The sequence below is a fragment of the Mustela lutreola genome, chromosome 8 (assembly GCF_030435805.1).
Source record: "Mustela lutreola isolate mMusLut2 chromosome 8, mMusLut2.pri, whole genome shotgun sequence".
Lineage (NCBI taxonomy): Eukaryota > Metazoa > Chordata > Mammalia > Carnivora > Mustelidae > Mustela > Mustela lutreola.
In genome coordinates, this window is record NC_081297.1 from 102,668,179 (window position 1) to 102,683,479 (window position 15,301).

Sequence of the window (15,301 nt, forward strand, 5' to 3'; positions counted from 1 at the left end):
AACCTTCACTTCAGGGCCCTACCCCAGGGAAAGTAGTAGGTATTTCTTAAAAGATTGCTTCTGGGGTAAAGAGGCAATGAAAGGAGAGAAGAAGGTTGATGAAAAAGAAGGTGGAGAAGAGGAGAAATCAAGTCAACCGAATGGGGGAAAATATTAGAATCGTAAGGACTTGAAATCTTTTCAAAAGCTACATTAACAACCAGATAATCAAAGCTTGATTTGATATACCTTTTGATAAATGTGGCTCTGAATGAAATGCAACCTCTCTGTTCTGACAAATCAGCTCAACTCTCTGTATTTCATAAGATAGGTCATACAAAGATGTAATTAGAAGAAACTTAAAAAAAAAAAGAATAAAAAGAGAGAGAGAAAGAATTTAGATCATCATAAAAAAGGAAGTTAGATGCTGATATGAGCAAAAACATTTATTAAAGTCTCACAATAGAAGTGAAAAAATATTTCCTTTGCTAAATGTAACTGATACCATATTATAAATGGGCTGATCTGCCCAGAGCTCTCAGAAGGAAAAGAGATTATGATGTTTCCACATTGAAAACTGCCCCCAAATCTATAACTTCAGATTTGTATATACATGAAAATATAAATAACTGTGGGTGATAAGGCCTTGTTATAATACAGCACTAAGAATTGTGATATTTTAGATTGGGTGGGCGGCTTTCTGCTGTTTGATTTTTTTTTACTCAGAAAGCAAGCACTGAACAGTTCTTCCTCTGTACTTTATCACCTGAGATGAGATCAGAATTATGTTCATAGTTTAATATTCAATCCTTGAGAAGAAAATAGCCATGTCTATAAAAATATCAAATAGTTTCAGAATCTATGATTATCTGAAATAAGCTGGCTCCCACCACTAGCCATATATCAGACTTTTTTGATATACAAAAAATCCAGGCAACGAAAATCTCAAAAGTGAAACTGAGAAAAATTTTCCTTTGTTAATATAAGATGGATATTTACATCACAAATCAAGACTTAGAAAAGAAAAAGTAGTATGTATAAAGCCAAACTCATAACTGAAGAAAATGCAAATCATGTGGTAGGAAAGTAAACAATGTATTATGTATCACTGGCATCTATGCATTTATGTTTTCATTCATAATGAAAACATTTCTCTCTGAATAGCCTAGCCACCCATTAGCAAAAAATTTATAGTTTACATGACTTATTTTAATTACATTCCCAAAAATATTCAATATAAACTAGAAAGCCCTTTTTTTATGGAACAACAAACTCAGAGCATATCATTTTACCTCTGGTCTAACTTGAGAAGCCCATGCAATTGGACTCACAGTCTTTTTCATCACTCTCCCAGCTCCAAAAGTTTTATTAAACATCTTCTCTTTTACTGCTTCCTCCTTGCTAAAATGAAACTTACTAGGCCAAAGAAAGAGAAAAGAATGCAGAAGATCAAAGGGTAGATTTTTTTCTTCACTGATATTTTAAAAGGAACTAGAAATTTGGCTGCTGGGGTATGGATGGATAGGGTGGCTGGGTGATGGACATTGGGGAAAATATATATTATGGTGAGTGCTGTGAATAAAAATTTTAAAAAATTGAAAAATAAAATTAAATTTAAAAAAGGAACTATGAAATTTTGCCTGTGAATGGCATTCATGAACCCACCATGATTTTAAAAAGTTGGAAAACAGAACGGTGAAAAAAATACCAGTGTTGAAGCCTACAAAATGCTTTGATGATTATGTTAGCATTTTATTAATTACATTCTGTTAAGCAGAATTCAGTGTTTCTACCTTGGATGTTGATGTCACTGTGAATTCTTGAAAGAGAAAGTAGGATTCCAATATTTGAAAGATATTAATGACTTTATTATGATGTTGTGTAAGTTTGGGTGAGAAAAAATGATTTTATGATTGGTTAGTTACTTTATAATTAATATTTGAAGATGTTGTTATACACTCTATTAGACCACTTGGGCTGCTATCACAGCCCTAGAAAGCTTAAACAACAGAAATTTATTTCTCCAGTTCTAAAGGCTAAGGAGTCCAAGATCAAGGTGTTAACAAATCCTGCTTCATTCTGAATCCTTTTCTCTTAGTTTGTAAGTGGCAGCCATCTTGCCATGTGCTCACATGACTTCTTCTTTGTGCGTGCACAGAAAGAGAGAGAGACAGAGAGAGATCTCTGGTATTGCTTTTTATAAGAGCACTAAAACTATCAGACCAGGGTTCTACCCTCAGGACCTCATCCAACCCTAATTATCTCCCAAAGACCTCATCTTCAAATAGTATCACACTGGGGGAAAGAGTTTCAACATATGAATGGGGGGGGCGGACGACACAAATATTCAATCTGTAACATAGACCATTGAGGCACATACATCATTTTTTTTCTTTCAGTCACTAGATAATATATATATTCTAATGATAAAAAAAATTCAAGGTCCAAATAATTTAGATTATAAAAAATATGTGTTCCATCATATAATTTAACAAACATCAATTAAGTGATGAATATATTCATTTTACAGATGTCACATTTGAGAACCACAGAGCTGAAGTCTTGCTCCAGGTCACAGCTGATTGGTGATAAGGTCAATCTGCTGGTAACTAGTCCAGTACTCTTTCCAATAAACCCACATCATCCCTAACTGGCATGAATACATTTCTACATGTCAAGCAATAGAACATTTCATAACCCAGGATCATATTACAGTTTAAGTGGTAAGACCTAGGCTCTACACTCCTGACCTCTGGAATCTGATGGCTCACTCTGAGCAGAGGAAGAAGTCAAGAAGCTGATCCCTATCCCAAGACACTATAGAGGACTGCACTGGCAGATATCCCCAGTGCAAGTGAAGGGAACTTTGAGCAAGTTCCTTAAAACTTTCTGCAGACACATAGCTGCTGCTGGAACAGCCAGAAACAAGTTTACCTTGAGCAGCATAGGAAACATTTAGTTGTCCAAGTTCCATAGAACCCAGAAGCCATTTTAAATGGAGATAGACTCATTGGAGGCTAAATGCCCCTAGGAGGAATTCCTGAGAGGCTCTTATTCAAATAGCTGACGCGACCAAAGACTCCCAAGTACTGCTACAGAAGACACTAGCATGGCCAAAAATGAGGGAGAGCCACTGCAGCAGGTGGCTGGTCAGACTAGCCACCAGAGGACACTGGTCTCAATTCTTTTCTTTCAAAACACCAACCTCAATTACACTTAATTAATTATGGAATTACATGGTCAAAATCTGCCTTTCCAGATAAATTATAACCCCACAAGATCAGGAACAATTTATATATCATCTTCATATTTTCCCCCAACACCTAGATTAGCATATAGTCTATAGTAACTGATCAATAAATAGTTGTTCAGCTGAGGAAAAGGAATATCAACTAGCTTTGCTAATGTCTTTGAGATAAAGATCGGTAAGTCTACGGCCATACCACCCCCAACGCGCCCGATCTCGTCTGATCTCGCGCCCGATCTCGTCTGATCTCGGAGATAAAGATCGGTCGGTAAGACACTCGGGATGCTTGGGTGGCTCTTTCGGTTAAGCATCTGCCTTCAGCTCAGGTCACGATCCCAGGGTCCTGGGATCGAGTTGCACATCAGGCTCTTTGCCCAGCAGGAAGCCTGCTTCATCTCTGCCTGCTGCTCCCTCGCTAGTGCTTGCTTGCACGCACGCTCTCTCTCTCTCTTTCTCTCTGACAAATAAATAATCAAAATCTTCATGGGGAAAAAAAAAAAAGTATGACAAGACATGGAAGCTAAAAAGAGGAAACAGAAATTTTTAGCCTTCCATACATACTTCCTGGAGCAGTTTGTCTCAAAATATGATGAAGCTGGAAGCCCTGAAATGAGTAAAAGCTTGAGTAATTACAAGAATAACAATAATACTCTAATTTACATATGTATGGCACTTTATTCTTCCCAAACAATATATTATATTTAGTTTTCATGATGTAACTATTCTCACTTTAAGATGAAGAGGCTGAACTTCAGGGAGATTATAATTCGTCCCACATCACAAAGCTAATGAAGTACAGAACCAGGATCCAAATCCAGGTTAAACAATTCCACATCTGGTATTCTTTCCACTTCAGCTACATTAAAATAACAAAAATATCGGTAAATGCTGATTCTGAAATAAATGGGGGAAATAACCATTTTAAAATTAGTAAACTGCTGTATTCCAGACTAAAAATTTGAATTCATTTTTGTGTCAGTCCCTTTGTTCTGGGAAAAGCGAAAGAAAAAAATATTTGAGACACACTCTGCTGTTATGTAGATAGGAAGCACACATCCACCACCTCATTTGGGGAAGACCCAAATACAGTGAAACATTCCTAATGTTAACAAACCTTTAGTCACTCCATATTTACCAAGTACCTCTGTGTGCTGGCCACCATTCAAAATGAGACACTATACCATATAATGTCACCTGGGAGTGTCGTTTAACAAATCTTTATTCCTGCAAATTATGTTTCAGAGACAGAAATATCTCCTTCTCGGAAAGCATGCTATCTGTCCTATTAAACTTATATCCTATTTGGGCCTCCTTGCAGAATGGGATGTGTTGATGTTTGAGTTCTTTGTAGGAGCTAGGATACTGGGAGGAATATACCTACATGAGGAAGTGTGGGCTTGAACCTCCTTTCTGTCCTGCTGAAGGAATGATCATAAAAAAGATACTGGCAGAGTCTGGGACCCTCTGACCCAGAGCAGTGTTCAGAGAACTATTGAAACTTAATTTAAGAAAAGCCCAGAAACTGGGAAGCACTAATGTGTGATTCAGGTGTTCTTATGATTTGGGGGAGCTGAAAGTTAAGCCTACACCAAATAGGAGTAGGTTTTTCCTTTAAGGAAATGGATACTCTCAGTTGGACACTCACTGTGGAGGGACATTAATTCCAGTATAGAAAATATAATCACATGGTGGCTTTACACAGAATGTGGGAAACTCTGTTTCCTGTCTCTGGGGTCTAGGGGAATTTTACAGGGTTTCCATTGCTTAGGACCTTCCTATAGGTGGGGTGATGGGGAGGAACTAGTCTCTGCTAGGTGGTGGCCAATTGGAAGCTAAGCAATTTTGAGGGCTAAGATAAGCCACAGTTTAGAAGAACGGTTATTTAAATTTTACTGCTTATGTGTTTGGTCTCAGTTGTATTACGGAGAATTATGGAAGGGCCTGCCCCACAGTTCATACAGGCTGGCATATGGGAGAGCAGGGGTCAAGGAGAGAGTGTGAAGATGGTCCCCAAGAGACGATAAGGTGACCAGAGCAGCTCAGACCTACGTGTCAGTGATCGGAGAGGGAAGAACCAGGGACCTAAAGGAGGTAGGTGGGGAGCAAGACTCCTCCGCAGAGAGCTCTCAGTGTAGTGGGAGAATAGTTTAGGCAGAGGGCGCTCATCTCTAGCATTTGGTCCAAAAGGAGGGTAGCCGTTCAGACTTTAATAATTTAAGCAGTTTAAAAAATTCATTTAATTATAAAGATGCCTCTGTTTTGGAATCATACTAATGCTTCCAACATGTGGGTCAAAGCCCTCTGCCCCTAACTGCTCCCCCACCTCAGACTGCTCAAGGGCAGTAGGCCCATGGAAAAAAGATTCCCATAACTCTGAGACAGAATCAACAAAGACTTTACAGACAATTAAATGTCATGTCTGAAATACTAAATGATGCCATTGGAGTAATTCACTCAACCTCAGCTATCCTTCCTTGTTAACTATTCTCTCTCTACAAGCTAGGATTCTCTGACAGACTCTTGTCTTAAGGAATCCCTGGGCCTCCCCAGAGGCAAAGCCCAGCCCTACCCAAGGCAGCCCACCTGCTTCCCTCCATAGCAAGAGGTGTCCTACAGAACATCCTTGAGAAAGAATTAACCACCTAAAAAAATAAAGGGACTCATCTATTCATCACATGTAAAAAGATTATAGCCCCTTCTTCGTGTGCCTACTTGAATCACAACTTAGTGTACATTTTCAGAGTAAATGGACAAACACTCATCTATTTTATATACAGGTATGTGCAAAAAATCAGGAAGGGATATAGAAATCGCACTTGCAGAATAATAAGCACAGCCCACTGGTTTCTGTTTAAATGAAACTAAACTCTCATTAGCATTTCATAGTTAAGAACATAGACTTAGGTGCGCCTGGGTGGCTCAGTTGTTAAGCATCTGCCTTCTGCTCAGGTCACGATCTCAGGGTCCTGGGATAGAGCCCCATGTTCTGCTCCCTGCTCAGTGGGAAGCCTACTTCTCCCTCTCCCACTCCCCCTGCTTGTGTTCTCTCTCTCTCTCTCTCTGTTGAATAAATAAATAAAATCTTAAAAATCAAAAACAAACAAACAAAAGAACATATGTGTCATGTCATGACATCAGTCAATGTCATGCTCCACTATGGATTCCCTATTCCTAAGGGTAGTTACTTCTCATCCCCAAGCCTCAGCTGTTCTGACTGCAAAATGGGCCTGACAATTACATCTGCCTCAGAAGGTGGTAAGGAGAAAATTGTTTAATGCACATGAAACATTCAGAAACAGGCCTGGCATCTGGTAAGTGCTAAAAATCTTTACTATTCATATTTCAGTGTTTCTAAAATGTCGCTAAAATTTAGGGGCTAATTACAGGGGCATCCCAAAAGACAGACTTCGAAAGGAAAGCACTACCAGGTAAAACTCTGAACAGTACCCTAACCGTGCTTTGACTTCATCACTTGCCATCCATCAACTGCTTTTTTGGTAGCATGCTGGAAAATCAACCACAGTACACTAACACCCACACGCCAGCAGCTCTCTAAATCAGTTGTTCTAAAATGAGTCAGCATACACCCAAGCATGTTGGCCACTCATCTGCTGTCCATAGGCTGCAGGTCCCCAAACAAAACTCCTGCTAACATGTGCTGGCAGCATGCCACGGAGCCGGGGGGCACAGGTACATGGGTCCACACCTCCCCAGCTCTGGCTTCACAGTTCTTCAGGTACAGACACTGAACCTGTGTCTGTGAAAGGCAAGAGTGGTGCAGGAACAGCTTGCCAGGCAGCCGGGAGGAAGCATCTTCTGCCCACATTCTGCCTCACTGTAACCAGCGTTCCCGGTCCCACCAACATTCACTACCACTAACTTCCTACCACTGGCTGAGCTAGATATAAAAATGTTTCTGTCTACTCTTGGGTATATTTTTCTCCTTGAGTAAATAAATAGAACCCTTGTTAAAATGTGTTTCTTTTTGTTTTCCCGGAATAAAACTGAGCTCATTCTTGTTTTCTATGCCCAAAAGTTACAGTAACAGGAGCACCTTCATCTCCAGTTCCTTAGGGGAAGTCTGGGAAGCTCAAAAAGCAGAGTCGAGGCAGGACTATAAAGCCAATAGTGATGAAATCAGGTTTCAGAATGAATTTTAAAAATTTGACTTAAACTAACAAAGTGCTTTTTGGATGTTAAAGTTCTCCATTTAGGTGTCTTTAAAAATGATTATACCCATTCAGGACAGAAAAACACTGACTTACCTAGGTTTAAAAAGGGAGAGAAAGATCCTAGTTGATCATGCTTAAAATGAGCCAAAGTAAGTAATATGCTGACCAAAATCAGTCCTTTCCCAGCACTACCACTGCAACCCGCCGGATTACCACAGCTTAAAGAACCAGACAAATGAGGTCTGTCTCTTCTTTCTCACTTGCCTGTTCAGCCCACTGCTATCTAAGTTATGCACCACCCCTGCCCCAACACCTTTCAAATTGTGACTGCCAAAAGTCATCAGTGACCACAAATTGGCAAATCAATGGACTTGTTTCCAGTCTTAGAACCTGCCCCTTTTCGGTATTTGACATTGTTGACCACACCTTACTTTCTTCCTTTGGCTTCCTTTGGTTCCTCCTGACACCCTGGCCACCTCTTTTTAGCCCCCTCTTGTCTTTCTGTCCTTCAATGCTACCTGTAACTGAAGGTTCAGTCCTTGTCCTGGTTCTCTACACACACCACCTAGTGATCTCATCTACTCCCACTTCAGCTATCACCAGGAGGATAAGAAAACCCAGATCTTCAGTCCTGTCTGGATCCTCAGCACTTGATAAATGCAGCTAAATCCTGGGCACAACTGGGTTACATGTCAGATATCCATAAACTTCAAAATAATTGTACAGGGGAGTTTTTATTATTACCACTTAAAAGCTAAGGAAATGGAAGTTAAGAAAAATTTAACTTCATGCAGTGAGAAAGGAAGACCTGATTTTTCTTTGTGGTATCTCTGATTCCAAAACATGTTGCTTTTGCATAGGAGACGATTCAAATAAACCCAATATTTGTGATATTCTGGAAATTTTTCACATCAGTCTAGCCCCAAACCCTGTCCCAATTTCAACCCTTTAGCATAGTGATAACTGACTTCCCCTGATCTTTTTATAAACAAGGGAGGCTTTTATGACACCTCTCATATCAACAAAGTCACTGAAATGTATGAAACCTGGGAAGCCCAAGGGTTACGAAAATAAGTCTAGGGCACAAACTCTTTTAAAAAGTACAAAAATAAGGGTGCCTGGGTGGCTCAGTTGGGTAAGCAACTGCCTTCAGCTTAGGTCATGATCCTGGAGTCCTGGGATCGAGCCCCACATTGGGCTCCCTGCTCAGCGGGGAGTCTGCTTCTCCCTCTGATCCTTCCCCATCTCATGCTCTCTCTCTCTCAAATAAATAAATAAAATCTTTTTTTAAAAAAAGTACAAAAATAATATGTGAATAAAGTAATACAGACATACATAAGGGAGAAAAAAATATCCCATGACACTATTTTTTAAATTGGCTTCTACTTAGGGTTTAAATTTAGTTTTATTTTGTTGTATTTGTTTATTATTTAATTTCATGTGATTTTAAACATGTACAAGGGTATTAAGGATAATATAATTATCCTATCATCACCCAACTCAAGAAACAGAACATTATCAATACAATGAAGATTTTTTACATTTTCATCTCCACTTGTACTTCTTCCTTCCTAACAGAGATAATCACTACTTTTAATTTGATGTTTGTTATTCCATGTGTCTTTTCATTCTTGTATTCATTTTTTATATTCTTTTTCTCAAATGGAAGAAGAGGTGAAGCAGAATAGAGGTGAAGAGGTGAAGTAGAATAACTGACAAACTTGTGAAGGTCGAATGAGGGGTGGTGGGACAGTCCAGAAGTTGAAGAATTCTGCACCCTCTGGAAGGCTCTTATCTGTATTCACAGATAAGACAAAATGGCATATTGTAGAACTTTCATACATTGCTCATAAGAATACAAAGTACAGCCAGTTTCTTATAAATTTAAGCACACCCTTGGGCACATGGGTGGCTCAGTTAAGCGTCTGCCTTCAGCTCAGGTCATGATCTCCAGGTCCTGAGACTGGTCCCAGGACAGCTGTCTGCTGAGCAGGAAGTCTGCTTCTCCTTCTGCCCCTAACCCTTGTTCATGATCACTCTCTCCCTCAAATAAATAAATAAAATCTTTTAAAAAATTTAAACATACACCAATCATATCATCCAACAATCCACTTTTAAGTAACTATTCAGAAAAAATTAAAACTTATGTTCCCACAAAATCTGCATGTAAATATTTACACCAGGTTTATATATAAGTCCCCCAAAATGGAAATGACCAGAGGTTCTTTACTGGTGAATGGATAAACTGTGTGGTACATGCATTCAATGAAATGCCATCTAGCAATAAAAAACAACGAACTGTTCATAACAATATGAATAAATCTTAGATGCAGTTTGCTGAGAGAAAGAAGCCAGGATGTAAAGGCTACAATAATTCCATTTGTATAATGCTCTGGAATTACAGGGGTGGGAAACAAATAAGTAGCCACTAGGCACTGAAGTGTGAGAGGAGGGGCTGGCTACAAAGGAACAGCACAGGGAATTGGGGGGCTAATGGAATAGATTGAAAATGTGATGAAGGATATATAACTCTATGCACTTGGCAAAAATCCATTGAACTGTGCAACACTGAGTAAATTCTGCCTTCCATAAACTAAAACTAATCAGTGAGGATGGGAAAGATGCAACACAGACTGTATTACAAATGAATAACATGACCATAATGAAGAAGGATGGAGTAAACAGCAGCAAACTGCTGATGTAACTTTGGAAAACAGTGCTAGATAATGTTAAGACTCAAAACAAAAAGAATTTAAACACTGTACTCTAATTGATAAATTTGTTTCTTCCAAGAGAATAGATTTGCAATTCTAAAACTACTTTATTTGTATATTAGGTAAAAAAAAATAAAAACATATTGCAGATAATGGTAAAAAGATTTCTCACTGTTGGAAAAAAAAGAAATAAGTGTCAAGGCTAGAACATAACTCACAGTATGCAGAGAAAAAGGCGCCCTGTGTCTGTAATTTAAAACCAGAATTCTGGAGCACCTGGGTGGCTCAGTGGGTTAAAGCCTCTGCCTTTGGCTCAGGGCATGATCCCAGGATCCTGGGATTGAGCCCCGCATTGGGCTCTCTGCTCAGCGGGGAGCCTGCTTCCTCCTCTCTCTGACTGCCTCTCTGCCTACTTGTGATCTCTGTCAAATAAATAAATAAAATCTTTTAAAAAAATTAATTAAAACCAGAATTCTGCCAACAGATAAACAGATGATAGATAGATGATGGATATTAGATATCATGCATATGAGAAAGAGAGAGAAAATATATCTATATGTATTTACTTATTTCAAACTAGAGTCAAAGTAAAATCAATCCCACAAACAAAACATCAGGGTGATGAAGTGCAAAGGAAAACAAGGAAATACTGGAGAGAAATATTGAGGCATCACACATCTGGCTGATGTTTTGTCTTTTATTTTTTTTTGAATTGAGAAAACCAGTGAGGTGATGTGAGAAAAAAATGAAAAACCGACAACTAAGTTTCTTAAAAAAGTGAGAGCAGCAAGGATGCTTTTTATCTAGCGGAGAAATGCAAATATGCTTGAAGGTGGTCATCCTTTTTGAAGATTGGAAGTATCACAGAAGTCTGGAGTGGAAACTGCTGAGAAGCAAACTTCCATGTGGAGGCTCACCTCCACTCTCCCAAGGTCTCTGGGAACTTTGGCCCCTGGTGCCACAGTTATTACTGACTATACCAGCCTCTCACCCACCCTTGGCATAAGCTGCTGTCTTGATAGAATGTTTCTTGCCCAGTATCTTCAAGAGTAAGAAGATACCTTTCTGAGTTGCACTTAATAAAAATAATAGCTCAATATGGAAGTGAAAGGGGAGTCACAACTTAAAGTTTCAATTCAAGCATACTTTGTTTTCTAATACTAAAGCAATAATAATTTTATTTTATGTCGAATATATACATATGTATTTGTTTATATATATGGGTGTGTATATGTACATACAATATACATATTGTATATACATATGTATATGTAGATTGTATGTACATATACATATATACATATGTACATATATACATATGTATATGTATATACATATGTACATATTGTATGTACATACATATACAGTATTGACAATAGCTAGTCAATACTGTATTTGTACTGTGTGTGTACATACACATACACACACAGTACAAATACAGTATTGACTGGCTATTCAAAGAAATTATTTTAAACTTTCCAGGTATCATAATGGAATTATGGTTATGTTACAGAAAGACTCGTTACATTTTAGAGATACATATTTACAAATAAAATGATAACGTTTCTGGGATCTACATCAAAATATTATGAGAGAGAAGATAAAAGACTGCATAGATGAAATAAGACTGGCTAGGGGCTGATTATTGTTGAAATAGGATAACGAGTTCATAAGTGTTCAATATGCCATTGCATCTACTTCTGTCCATGTGTGGAAGTCTTTAAAATAAAAAAGCATTTACAAAGAAATAAAGATTTTCCTACTATAATTCAATGTAAGTGACATCAAAGAAACCTCACATCGCACTCCAAAAACACCAGTATTTGTGGAGGAAAGGTAAAGGTAGGGACCACTTAGAACCATGCCACCTCGAAACCAAAGCGCCAAGAGAAATAGTAGCAATCCTAATGGAAATAACAGTATCATTTCTTTCAACGTGAAATCTGTAATAAATGCTGAGGTAAACACAAGGCCTTACCTTTGAAATCAGAGAAGAAATCTGCGGGCGGGAGTGGAATGAGGCCGCGGCTTCCATACTGTGAGGGACATGAGACCCCTGACAGCCGCGCAGACGCTCACAAAATGGCGCCGGCCTGAGCGCGCAAGGCGAGGGAGCGTCGCGACGCTCCCGGGGTCAGGTAGTACGTAAGCTTCCTGCTCAGCCGCTCTCATGCGGCGGGGAGAACACTGACTTAACCAGATTAGATGTGCACAACTTCCTGTGACCCACACTAACCTTGCTCCTCCACGCAGCACCAGCATTAGAAAAACATCTGTCGCACTAGAACAAACACACTGTGTTGACCTAAAGGAGTGTTATACAACTTCTAACTTAGTGTGTTACCGTTAAACTCACTCCTTTTCTTGGAAACGATTTTCTAGTCTAATTTTGAATGTCTTTTAAATAATATGTTCATATAGAAGTAAAAGATCCAACAATACCGAAGGACACAAAACGTGAAGCTAAATTCTCCTCTCCTTGGCCCCCTAGTTTCTACCTAGTTTCACTCCCCAAAGAGAACTATTTTAATTATTTCTGTTTTTTAGTTGTTCTGATTTTTAAAATAATTTTAAATAAAATGTTCATTATTTTGAGTTAGCTCATTGATTTCCCAACTTTATACAAGGGTTTGAACTCCTTTGTATGAGAGATAAAGATGTTTAACTAACTTTGCTTCTTCCAGTTTTTCTTAGCAATATGTATTTTTACTTCTTTAATGGTCATACTCCTATTTGTAACAATATAGATATTTCTTGACCCAACTTTTAACTCCCATTTGTAAAATAAGATAATTTACTTGCCTTGTTTCACTATCCAACCTGTTATCTGTAATTCTACTTTCACATGTAAAGTCTTAGAATGTTTACAATCTGTTCTGTACAAGAAGTGAGTTTTTCAGAAGTTTGTCCATGGATTGATTCCAATTCATTTCAAAATATTACAGTTATTATAGTCAACTATTAGTCAACAAATAATAGGATTGAACCCACAGAAAAAGAGATGTAACCCTATGTCACTGAAACTGAGTTGCTTATTGAATCATGCACAAATTTGTTCTCACTTCTTACAGCTCTATAATTAGTACATTTGAGTTTCTTCATATTAGGCAATGATTTTTTTTCATATTACGTTTTGATTTGTGTTGGGAATTCTAATGATCTTTCTTTTTACTCTAGTTTCTTAATTTTATAGTTACAGAAAATTCACTTTCTTCCCAAAGTTGTTCTCTCTTAGCCTATGACTATCTGTTCCTATATGGACTAAGTTACCTATACAATTGTGATTCTGGAATTTTATTTTTTTCATGGCACTCTTGATTAAATCCCCAGTTTACTGGATCCCATCTCTGCCTTTTTTCCTGGATTTCTGTTTTGCTTTGTCAAAGTCCATCTCAAATAATGTTCTTCAGAAAAGATGTGTAGAAAGTAAATTTTCTGAAATCTAGTATATCCCAGAATATCATACTCTGTCTCCACATTGAATTAATTGTTTCACTAGGCACATAATTCCATAATTAAAAATTATTTTTCAGAACTTCATGTCTGCTTGTTGGTGAGTAGAAAGTAAATTTTCTGAAATCTAGTATATTCCAGAAATCATTACTCTGCATTAATTGTTTCACTAGGCACATAATTCCATACTTAAAAATTATTTTTCAGAATTTCATGTCTGCTAGTTGGTGAGCAGTGTTGTGTCAGTCTGATTCTCATTCCTCTGTAGTGACTGTTTTTGTGGTTTTTTTTTTTAATCTCTGGAAGATGATGCAATCTGTGTTCTATCACAGGTTTCTGGAATTTCATGTGTATGTAGATGTAGAATTCCTAAAATCCAAAATGCTTGCAACTCAGTGGATCATTTTAATGCAAATGATCAGATATAGATTCATATATTGATCAGATATAGACAACTTTTTTATATTGTCTTTCTGATTATTGCTTTCTCTCTAATTTCTCTCTTTAATTTCCTTTCTCTATTAAATTTATGTTGGACTTCCTAGATTGCCCTTCAAGTTTTTTTAACTTTATTTCATCTTTTCCATCTTCTTCATCATTTTGTTTTATGTCTTAAGAGATTTCCTCAAAGTTTTCTTGTGACATTTCATTGATTTTAATTTTAGCATTTAAATGTATTAAATTTTATAAATACAATTTTGTAAAATTTGAAAATTTTATAAATCTAATACTGAGGGCACTCATTTAAAATGTATAAAGTTCTTTTCTGGTTCTTTGAGTCAGTTTTTCTGTTCAATCACTTAGGCCTTTATTTGATTTCCTGAAATAACTGGCACTACTATGTGTATTTTCATATTTACACTTCAGGGACCAGGTTGATTACTGTAAATAGCTGGCATGTGTCCCTCTATAGATGCCAACACATTATCTACTCATCCATTTTTTTCCCTAGAATCTGCCAATTCCAAGCATGTTGTATGGGGGTAGAAGTATCCCACAACTACCTTTAACTTAGGTTCATAAGTTGAGAGCCGGCCTAAATGTTCCACCAGCCCCACATGTTATCTCTCGGACTAGCATACCATATCCTCTCATACAGATTTTTTAAAATATAACCCAGATTCAACAAAGGGATAAACCCTATCACTGCATCCATGATGGATGGATGGATGCTGATATGTACTGTATTCTCTTCACAGCCTTCAATTATATTTTTGACTTCTGATCTATTTCCCATTCCTGTTCTTTGTATGTGCTATGGGTGAACTTCTACTTCCTACACTGTGGCCTTTCATGTCTTCTGGGCTGTGTCTGCTTAGCTCTGCTTCACCTCATTGTGATTTTATTTACTTCTTACTATCAGATATTTATCAAAATCTCACATTTTCTGATGTCTTTCATCATGTCTTTTCAAAACTATCAGTGTTGTCATGAATATATTCACTTTTGTTCTGGAAGGGCAAGATAGTAAATGTAGAGGCTGGTCAAAACCAAAAGTCCAAATGTTTTTCCACTATCTTCCAAGTGTCCCAATGAAACTGAATCAGGATAATGGTACCAGATAACACAGAAAAGTACAATCTCACATTCTAAATTTTCAGTAAAAGAAAGAGCACACATTTGTAAAACAGAACCTCTCCCATTGTCAAGTAACCTAATCTTCTTAGCTGCAGGAAGAAGAGAACAATAAAATATTAATGGGCAAGAGTTCAAAATGAAGATTGCTGAAGCTAATA

General features: G+C 37.6%; 1 long non-coding RNA gene across 1 annotated transcript in view; it reads right to left on the minus strand.

The window, feature by feature from the left end:
- The window catches only part of LOC131839126 (uncharacterized), a 185,145-nt gene extending 172,972 nt beyond the window's left edge, over positions 1–12,173 (minus strand). Inside the window, exon 1 of the long non-coding RNA XR_009356803.1 lies at positions 12,091–12,173. This is a non-coding gene — a long non-coding RNA (uncharacterized LOC131839126). The remainder of the gene's footprint in view (positions 1–12,090) is intronic.
- Positions 12,174–15,301: the final 3,128 nt, after the last annotated feature.